This window comes from Bos indicus x Bos taurus, chromosome 2, assembly GCF_003369695.1.
Source record: "Bos indicus x Bos taurus breed Angus x Brahman F1 hybrid chromosome 2, Bos_hybrid_MaternalHap_v2.0, whole genome shotgun sequence".
Lineage (NCBI taxonomy): Eukaryota > Metazoa > Chordata > Mammalia > Artiodactyla > Bovidae > Bos > Bos indicus x Bos taurus.
Genome location: NC_040077.1, coordinates 122,080,217 through 122,088,153, shown reverse-complemented (window position 1 = coordinate 122,088,153; position 7,937 = coordinate 122,080,217). Strand labels below are relative to the sequence as shown.

General features: G+C 47.5%; 1 long non-coding RNA gene across 1 annotated transcript; it reads right to left on the bottom strand.

The window, feature by feature from the left end:
- Positions 1-325: 325 nt before the first annotated feature.
- Positions 326-2,333, bottom strand: LOC113877616. Its single transcript, XR_003506777.1, has 2 exons — positions 1,276-2,333; positions 326-677 (listed from the first exon to the last, which is right to left on the bottom strand). It is a non-coding gene; the product is annotated as an uncharacterized LOC113877616 (long non-coding RNA).
- Positions 2,334-7,937: the final 5,604 nt, after the last annotated feature.

Genomic DNA, 7,937 nt, shown 5'->3' with positions numbered 1-7,937 from the left:
GGTGTGACATGTGCATTCACCCAGGAGACGAGGCTGTGTTGCCCCCTGCCAGGATGAGGGTTTTTACGTTTTTTCCATGGAAAAGAAGGTGGGGGATGTTGGGGAGCCCAGGTTCCCTAAAACCCAGGGAATTAGGCCAGTAATTCTTACCATGCTGCAGGACCCAGGCAAAGGGCAGGATCTCTGCCCGCAGAAGAACAGGGCATTAGACTGGGAAAACAGGAGTCCAGTCATGGGCTGGGTGGCCCGGCGAAGGAAAGGGCCCTCTGCCTCACCGAACCTCAATTTCCTCGTTTGTAGAAGGGAATAACCACAGTATCCACCCTGCTATTCTTTCACTCATTCATTTATTCATTCGTTCATTCTCTCACTTACTCAACAAGCACCTACTGAGCACCGACAGGACCAGGCTGGATGCAGCAGTGTGCCAGTGACATCCAGACCCCTGGCCAGTGCTTGCAGTCATGGAATGGGGAGAGATGATGGTCCTCAGACCCGGAACAGCTCCTTTTCCATCCGGGAGCTCTCTTTTCACTTCCGGGCAACGGCAGTGCTTATCACAGTGGAGGTTCAGAGATACTTCCTGGGGCCTCTGGGTGCAGGCCGCAGGGAGGTGAGCAGAACTTGGGATGGAGAGGAGGCAGAAACGGATGGTGGCTGATTCTCAAGGCCAAGTCCTGCAACAGTGAAATGGGTCCTCTGCCCGTGGCCATCTCAGGAGGGCGGGCTGGGCTGCAGAGGCAGATGGAGGAAGACTGGGTCTGGCTGGTTGAGGGGGCCTCTGGGAGCCCCTCTGGGGTTCGGAACTGAGATTCAGGTCCTACCAGACTGCTCCAGAGTGTGGTCTGTCAAGGAGGCCTCAGGCCACCCCAAAATAGAGTGAGTTCTTTCCCTGTGTAGTTTTTACAATTTCCAAAGCTCTTACCCTTTATGGCCTGAAAATATGCATTAAGAGGGTCATTTTCCAGATGGGAATATTGAGGCTCAGACCAGCGGCTGGCTTGTCTAAAGTGATCCATTAAACTGAGACAAGAACTCACCTTCCTGGTCCCCTAGTGCTCTGTCTCACCCTGATTCCTCTCCTCTCCCTACTGACCTTCTCCCCGTGCAGTCCCATTGACCCCAGCTCCCCATCTACCTTCTCCTTGGGGCCCTGAGCGCCCCCGCCATCCCCATCCATGGTGATTCAGGAGCTGCCATCTTTCAGGAAGTGGGGAGATGCGAGGGAAGAGCAGGCGCGCAGGCTGGAGTGCAATCCTACATCCTCACACTCACCCCAGGTGGGCAGAGAGGACACCTTCTGTGCCTGGAGGCCAGGGGGCGGAACTCACGCTGCATCTCTCATTTTCAGGAGCACCTGTGATCCTCAGAGAACCCTGCCTGGTGAGGAATTTTACAAGTGAGGGATTTTTATCAAGAAATGATAAGACATGACTAAGATTTCCCAGTTAGCAGGTGCCAGAGCCAGGACACTAACCCTGGTCTGGTTCTGCATAACCCTGGTTATTCTGCAGAGCCCTTTCTGAGTCTGGTGCCAAGAGAGGGAGGGTGGTGTCTGGGCAGCAGGATGGTCAGGCATTCGCGGGGGAAGTGGAGTCCAGGTGTCTGGAGGCAGTGTAGATATGGCACCAGCCAGCAGGTGTCACTGTGACAGCCATGCTCCCCAGAGTTCCCCCCGGAAGGAGGCAGAGTGAGATCACGCAAAAGCAAGATTAGGATTTTTGTGAAAACAAGCAAGAGACAGCAAGGGTAAAACAGGGGCTGTACCTCTACTGGAGATGGTGGGGAGGATGAACAACATCACTCATGAGGAGTCCAGCCAGGCGTTCAACAAACAGGCGTCGTCCCCCTTTACCACCTGTGCAATCTTAATTTCTCTGTGGCTCAGTTTCCCCATCCACCAAATGGGAATTACAGCAGCTGCCTCACAGGCTCTCTGTGAGGATTAAGGGAGTTGATGTAACCCCGGCACACGGTAAGGGCTCGGTGAGGTTTAGTGTTGGCTATATTCCTCCTGTCAGTAGCATCCTCTCCTGTTGGGCCTCACAGCTTTATTTCCCACCACCCTCACAAACCCCACCAGTCACACTGAGGACCCTCCGTACACACAAGAGCAGGAAGCCAAGAATGTGGACAGAAATGCATATAAGGTGTACTCACCCGGAGGGTGAGGGAGTTTGGAAGTCCTTATCCTTGGCAGGTGACATACTATGTCTAGAAAACCCTAAAGATGCCACACCAAAACTACTAGAACGGACACATGAATTCAGCAAGGTAGAAGGATACAAGATTAACATACAGATGGACTTCCCTGGTGGCATACTGGATAGGAATCTGCCTGCCAGTGCAGGCAACACAAGTTCAATCCTTGGTCCAAGAAGATTCCACATGGGTGGAGCAACTAAGCCCGTAAGCCACAACCACTGAGCCTGAATTCTAGGGCCCTTGAACTGCAACCACTGAGCCCTTGCACCCAGAACCTGTTCTCCACAACAAGAGGTCAGTGCAGTGAGACCTGAACATTGCAACGAAGAGTAGCCCCCACTTGCCACAACCAGAGAAAACCTACACACAGCAACAAAGACCCAGCACAACCAAAAAAAAAAAAAAAGATTAACATACAGAAATCTATTGCATTTCTTTACACTAATAATGAAATATCAGAAAGGGATAATAAAAACAAAATCCCTTTAAAAATCACATTAAAAAAAAAAAGCAAACAGGAATAAACCTGACCAAGGAAGTGAAAGGTTTATATACTGAGAACTATAAGATAGTGTTAAAGGAAATTAAAGATGACTCCCGGGTAGCTCATACAGTAAAGAAACTGCCTGAAATGTGGGAGACCTGGGTTCGATCCCTGGGTTGGGAAGATCCCAGAGAAGGAAATGGCAACCCACTCCAGTATCCTTGCCTGGGAAATCCCATGGACGAAGGAGCCTGATAGGCTACAGTCCATGGGGTCACAAAGAATCAGACATGACTGAGCAACTAATGCTTTCATAGAAATGGAGAGAGATCCCATGCTCTTGGATTGGAAGAATTAATATTGCTAAAATGGCCATAGTGAACTTCCCTGGTGGTTCAGTGGTTAAGATCAGTCTGCCAATGGTGGAGACAGAGATTCCATCCTTGATCTGGGAAGATTCCGCATGCCAGGGGGCAACTAAGCCCATGCACCACAGCTACTGAGCTGGAACGTTAGAGTCCACGAGCCACAACCACTGAAGCCCACGTGCCTTAGAGCCTGTGCTCTGCAACAAGAGAAGCCTCTGCAATCAGAAGCCTGTGCAACACAACGAAGAGTAGCCTCTGCTTTTTCTGGCAACTAGACAAAGGCCATACACAGCAATGAAGACCTAGCACAGACAAAAGTAATTAAGATAAGATCATTAAAACATCAAATTGTTTGCTTCCTAAAAAAATAAAAATGACCATAGTACTCAAAGCAATATACAGATTTAATGCAATCCTTATCCATGTCCTTATCTATGAAACGGTGACATTAGCGGCGAATGAGCCATTGACACAAGTGAAACTCCGAGTCCAGTGCCTGGCACGGTAGCTGCAGGACTTGGTGCTGGTGCTAGAGGCTTGGGAATCCCCGGTCTCTTATAATCACCAACCATTTGTGATTCTTAATCTGATATTTGGGAGCCTCTGTAGCAGATTGGGGTCCTTGTGACCTCGCAGTATTTCTGAAAGCCAGAGAACCATCTCGTACTGAAATGGGAAGAGGTCATCAAGCTGATAAAGGATCCAGTGCTCCAGGAGGTCATGTGGTGAGTCCTGCCCCACAGAGCTGGGACAGCTGCCTTGAGTAGTTGGGAAACAAATTATGAATCAATGCTCTCTTTTAAAAAAAAATCAGGTGAGGATGAGCATGGTAATTTCAAAAGTCTGGAGCCACTGATCTAGCTTCATTCCTCCCTTCTCCCCAGGGCCATTGTCTGGGCAGAAACACCAACGCCATAGTTTGGAGTCTGAAGATCCCAGTCTCGGAAGCAGCCCATCATTTGATGAGACAAGGGTCAGGAGGTGTCATTTTCGTGTTATGATGGAAAGGAACTAACATTTATCTGGGACCTTCTATATGTCAAGTGCGTTACAGGTATTCTCATTACCACAATAAACCTTTCAGATACTGCGCCATTTTACACATGAGAAAAAATGAGGCTCAAGTTAAGTGATTTACCCAAGTCTCACTCATCCCTCCTTGATGACTTAACTCACTTTATTTCTTCTGTCTAGAGAGGCAGTTCCCCGCTGAGGGCAATGTCGCCCCGCAGGGATATCTGGCAATTGTCACTACTGAGGGTGGGGCTACATCCCGTGAGTGGAGCCCAAGGCCGCTGCTGAGCATCCTACAGTGTACAGGATAGCTTCCCAAGGCAAGGAAGCACCTGGCCCCAAGTTCAGATGGTAAAGAATCTGCCTGCAGTGCAGGAGACCCAGGTTCGATCCCTCGGTTGAGAAGAGCCTCTGGAGGAGGGCATTTGGCAACCCACTTCAGTATTCTTGCCTGGAGAATCCCATGGACAGAGGAGCCTGGCGGGCTACAGTCCATGGGGTTGCAGAGAGTCGGACACGACAGAGCAACTAACACTGGTACTATTAGGTTGAAATGATGTGGAGCTGGAGAAACTCTGATCTAGAGAAATCCAGGCGCTTCCCTCTGGGTCACTCCAGGAGGCCCTCCTTGAGTCCCCACTGGGAGAGGTTGCCCCTCCTCACCACCCCTGCAGCTACTGTCTGTCCTAATAGGTGCTGATCATGCTGCCTCGAATCAGAGCTTTCAGTAAATGGTGCTGGATTGATAATCAATAAATGCTTGTTGGCTTAACACACAAGACAAGGCACTGCATGTCTATTAACTCCTTGCTTCAATTAGACTGGCAATTCCTAGCATTTTAGGACTGGAAAGAAATACCCTGAGGCCTCTTTGTTCTGGCCATCCTAACTGAGCACTACCATCCCTCACCTGGATTGTCTTGATAGCATCTGACCTGGTCTCCATGCTCCAGTCCTTGACCTCTTACAGTGTATTCTTCATACAGTATCCCAAGGGATTCTTCCTAGTTCTATAGTTTCCCATCTCAGATCAGAAACTAAAGCCCTTATGGCGTTGTTCAAGCCAATACAGTGTCAGACATTCACACCCTTATCTCTCTGACTTTGTCTCCTCCCACTCTCCCCTTTCCTTGCTTTGAGCCACACTAGCCTCCTTCGGCCCGGAGGAGCAACCCCACGCCCGAGGCCAGGGGCGGTGGCCGGGAGGACCAACCCCACGTCGAAGGAGCCGTGGCTGCGTGGGCGCAGGAGGGCCTAGAGGAGCTATCCCACGTTGAAGGTCAGGAAGGGCAGCGGTGAGGAGATACTCCTCGTCCAAGGTAAGGAGCAATGGCTGTGCTTTGCTGGAGCAGCCATGAAGAGATACCCTATGCCCAAGGTAAGAGAAACCCAAGTAAGATGGTAGGTGTTGCAAGACGGCATCAGAGGGCAAACACACTGAAACCATACTCACAGAAAACTAGTCAATCTAATCACACTAGGACCACAGCCTTGTCTAACTCAATGAAACTAAGCCATGCCCATGTGGCCACCCAAGATGGGCGGGTCATGGGGGAGAGATCTGACAGAATGTGGTCCACTGGAGAAGGGAATGGCAAACCACTTCAGTATTCTTGCCTTGAGAACCCCATGAACAGTATGAAAAGGCAAAATGATAGGATACTGAAAGAGAAACTCCCCAGGTCAGTAGGTGCCCAATATGCTACTGGAGATCAGTGGAGAAATAACTCCAGAAAGAATGAAGGGATGGAGCCAAAGCAAAAACAATACCCAGCTGTGGATGTGACTGGTGATAGAAGCAAGGTCTGATGCTGTAAAGAGCAATATTGCATAGGAACCTGGAATGTCAGGTCCATGAATCAAGGCAAATTGGAAGTGGTCAAACAAGAGATGGCAAGAGTGAATGTTGACATTCTAGGAATCAGCGAACTGAAATGGACTGGAATGGGTGAATTTAACTCGGATGACCATTATATCTACTATTGCTTGCGGGCAGGAATCCCTCAGAAGAAATGGAGTAGCCATCATGGTCAACAAAAGAGTCTGAAATGCAGTACTTGGATGCAATCTCAAAAATGACAGAATGATCTCTGTTCGTTTCCAAGGCAAACCATTCAATATCACAGTAATCCAAGTCTATGCCCCAACCAGTAACGCTGAAGAAGCTGAAGTTGAATGGTTCTATGAAGACCTACAAGACCTTTTAGAACTAACACCCAAAAAAGATGTCCTTTTCATTATAGGTGACTGGAATGCAAAAGTAGGAAGTCAAGAAACACCTGGAGTAACAGGCAAATTTGGCCTTGGAATATGGAATGAAGCAGGGCAAAGATTATTAGAGTTTTGCCAAGAAAATGCACTGGTCATAACAAACACCCTCTTCCAACAACACAAGAGAAGACTCTATACATGGACATCACCAGATGGTCAACACTGAAATCAGATTGATTATATTCTTTGCAGCCAAAGATGGAGAAGCTCTATACAGTCAACAAAAACAAGACCAGGAGCTGACTGTGGCTCAGACCATGAAGTCCTTATTGCCAAATTCAGACTGAAATTGAAGAAAGTAGGGAAAAACCACTAGACCATTCAGGTATGACCTAAATCAAATCCCTTATGATTATACAGTGGAAGTGAGAAATAGATTTAAGGGCCTAGATCTGATAGATAGAGTGCCTGATGAACTATGGAATGAGGTTCGTGACATTGTACAGGAGACAGGGATCAAGACCATCCCCATGGAATAGAAATGCAAAAAAGCAAAATGGCTGTCTGGGGAGGCCTTACAAATAGCTGTGAAAAGAAGAGAAGTGAAAAGCAAAGGAGAAAAGGAAAGATATAAACATCTGAATGCAGAGTTCCAAAGAATAGCAAGGAGAGATAAGAAAGCCTTCTTCAGCGATCAATGCAAAGAAATAGAGGAAAACAACAGAAGATACCAAAGGAACATTTCAAGCAAAGATGGGCTCAATAAAGGACAGAAATGGTATGGACCTAACAGAAGCAGTAGATATTAAGAAGAGGTGGCAAGAATACACAGAAGAACTGTACAAAAAAGATCTTCATGACCCAGATAATCACGATGGTGTGATCACTGACCTAGAGCCAGACATCTTGAAATGTGAAGTCAAGTGGGCCTTAGAAAGCATCACTACAAACAAAGCTAGTGGAGGTGATAGAATTCCAGTTGAGCTATTCCAAATCCTGAAAGATGATGCTGTGAAAGTGCTGCACTCAGTATGCCAGCAAATTTGGAAAACTCAGCAGTGGCCCCAGGACTGGAAAAGGTCAGTTTTCATTTCAATCCCAAAGAAAGGCAATGCCAAAGAATACTCAAATTACCGCACAATTGCACTCATCTCACACACTAGTAAAGTAATGCTCAAAATTCTCCAAGCCAGGCTTCAGCAATATGTGAACCATGAACTTCCTGATGTTCAAGCTGGTTTTAGAAAAGGCAGAGGAACCAGAGATCAAATTGCCAACATCCGCTGGATCATGGAAAAAGCAAGAGAGTTTCAGAAAAACATCTATTTCTGCTTTATTGACTGTGCCAAAGCCTTTGACTGTGTAGATCACAATAAACTGTGGAAAATTCTGAAAGAGATGGGAATACCAGACCACCTGACCTGCCTCTTGAGAAATCTGTATGCAGGTCAGGAAGCAACATTTAGAACTGGACATGGAACAACAGACTGGTTCCAAATAGGAAAAGGAGTTCATCAAGGCTGTATATTGTCACCCTGTTTATTTATCTTATATGCAAAGTACATCATGAGAAATGCTGGACTGGAAGAAACACAAGCTGGAATCAAGATTGCTGGGAGAAATATCAATAACCTCAGATATGCAGATGACACCAC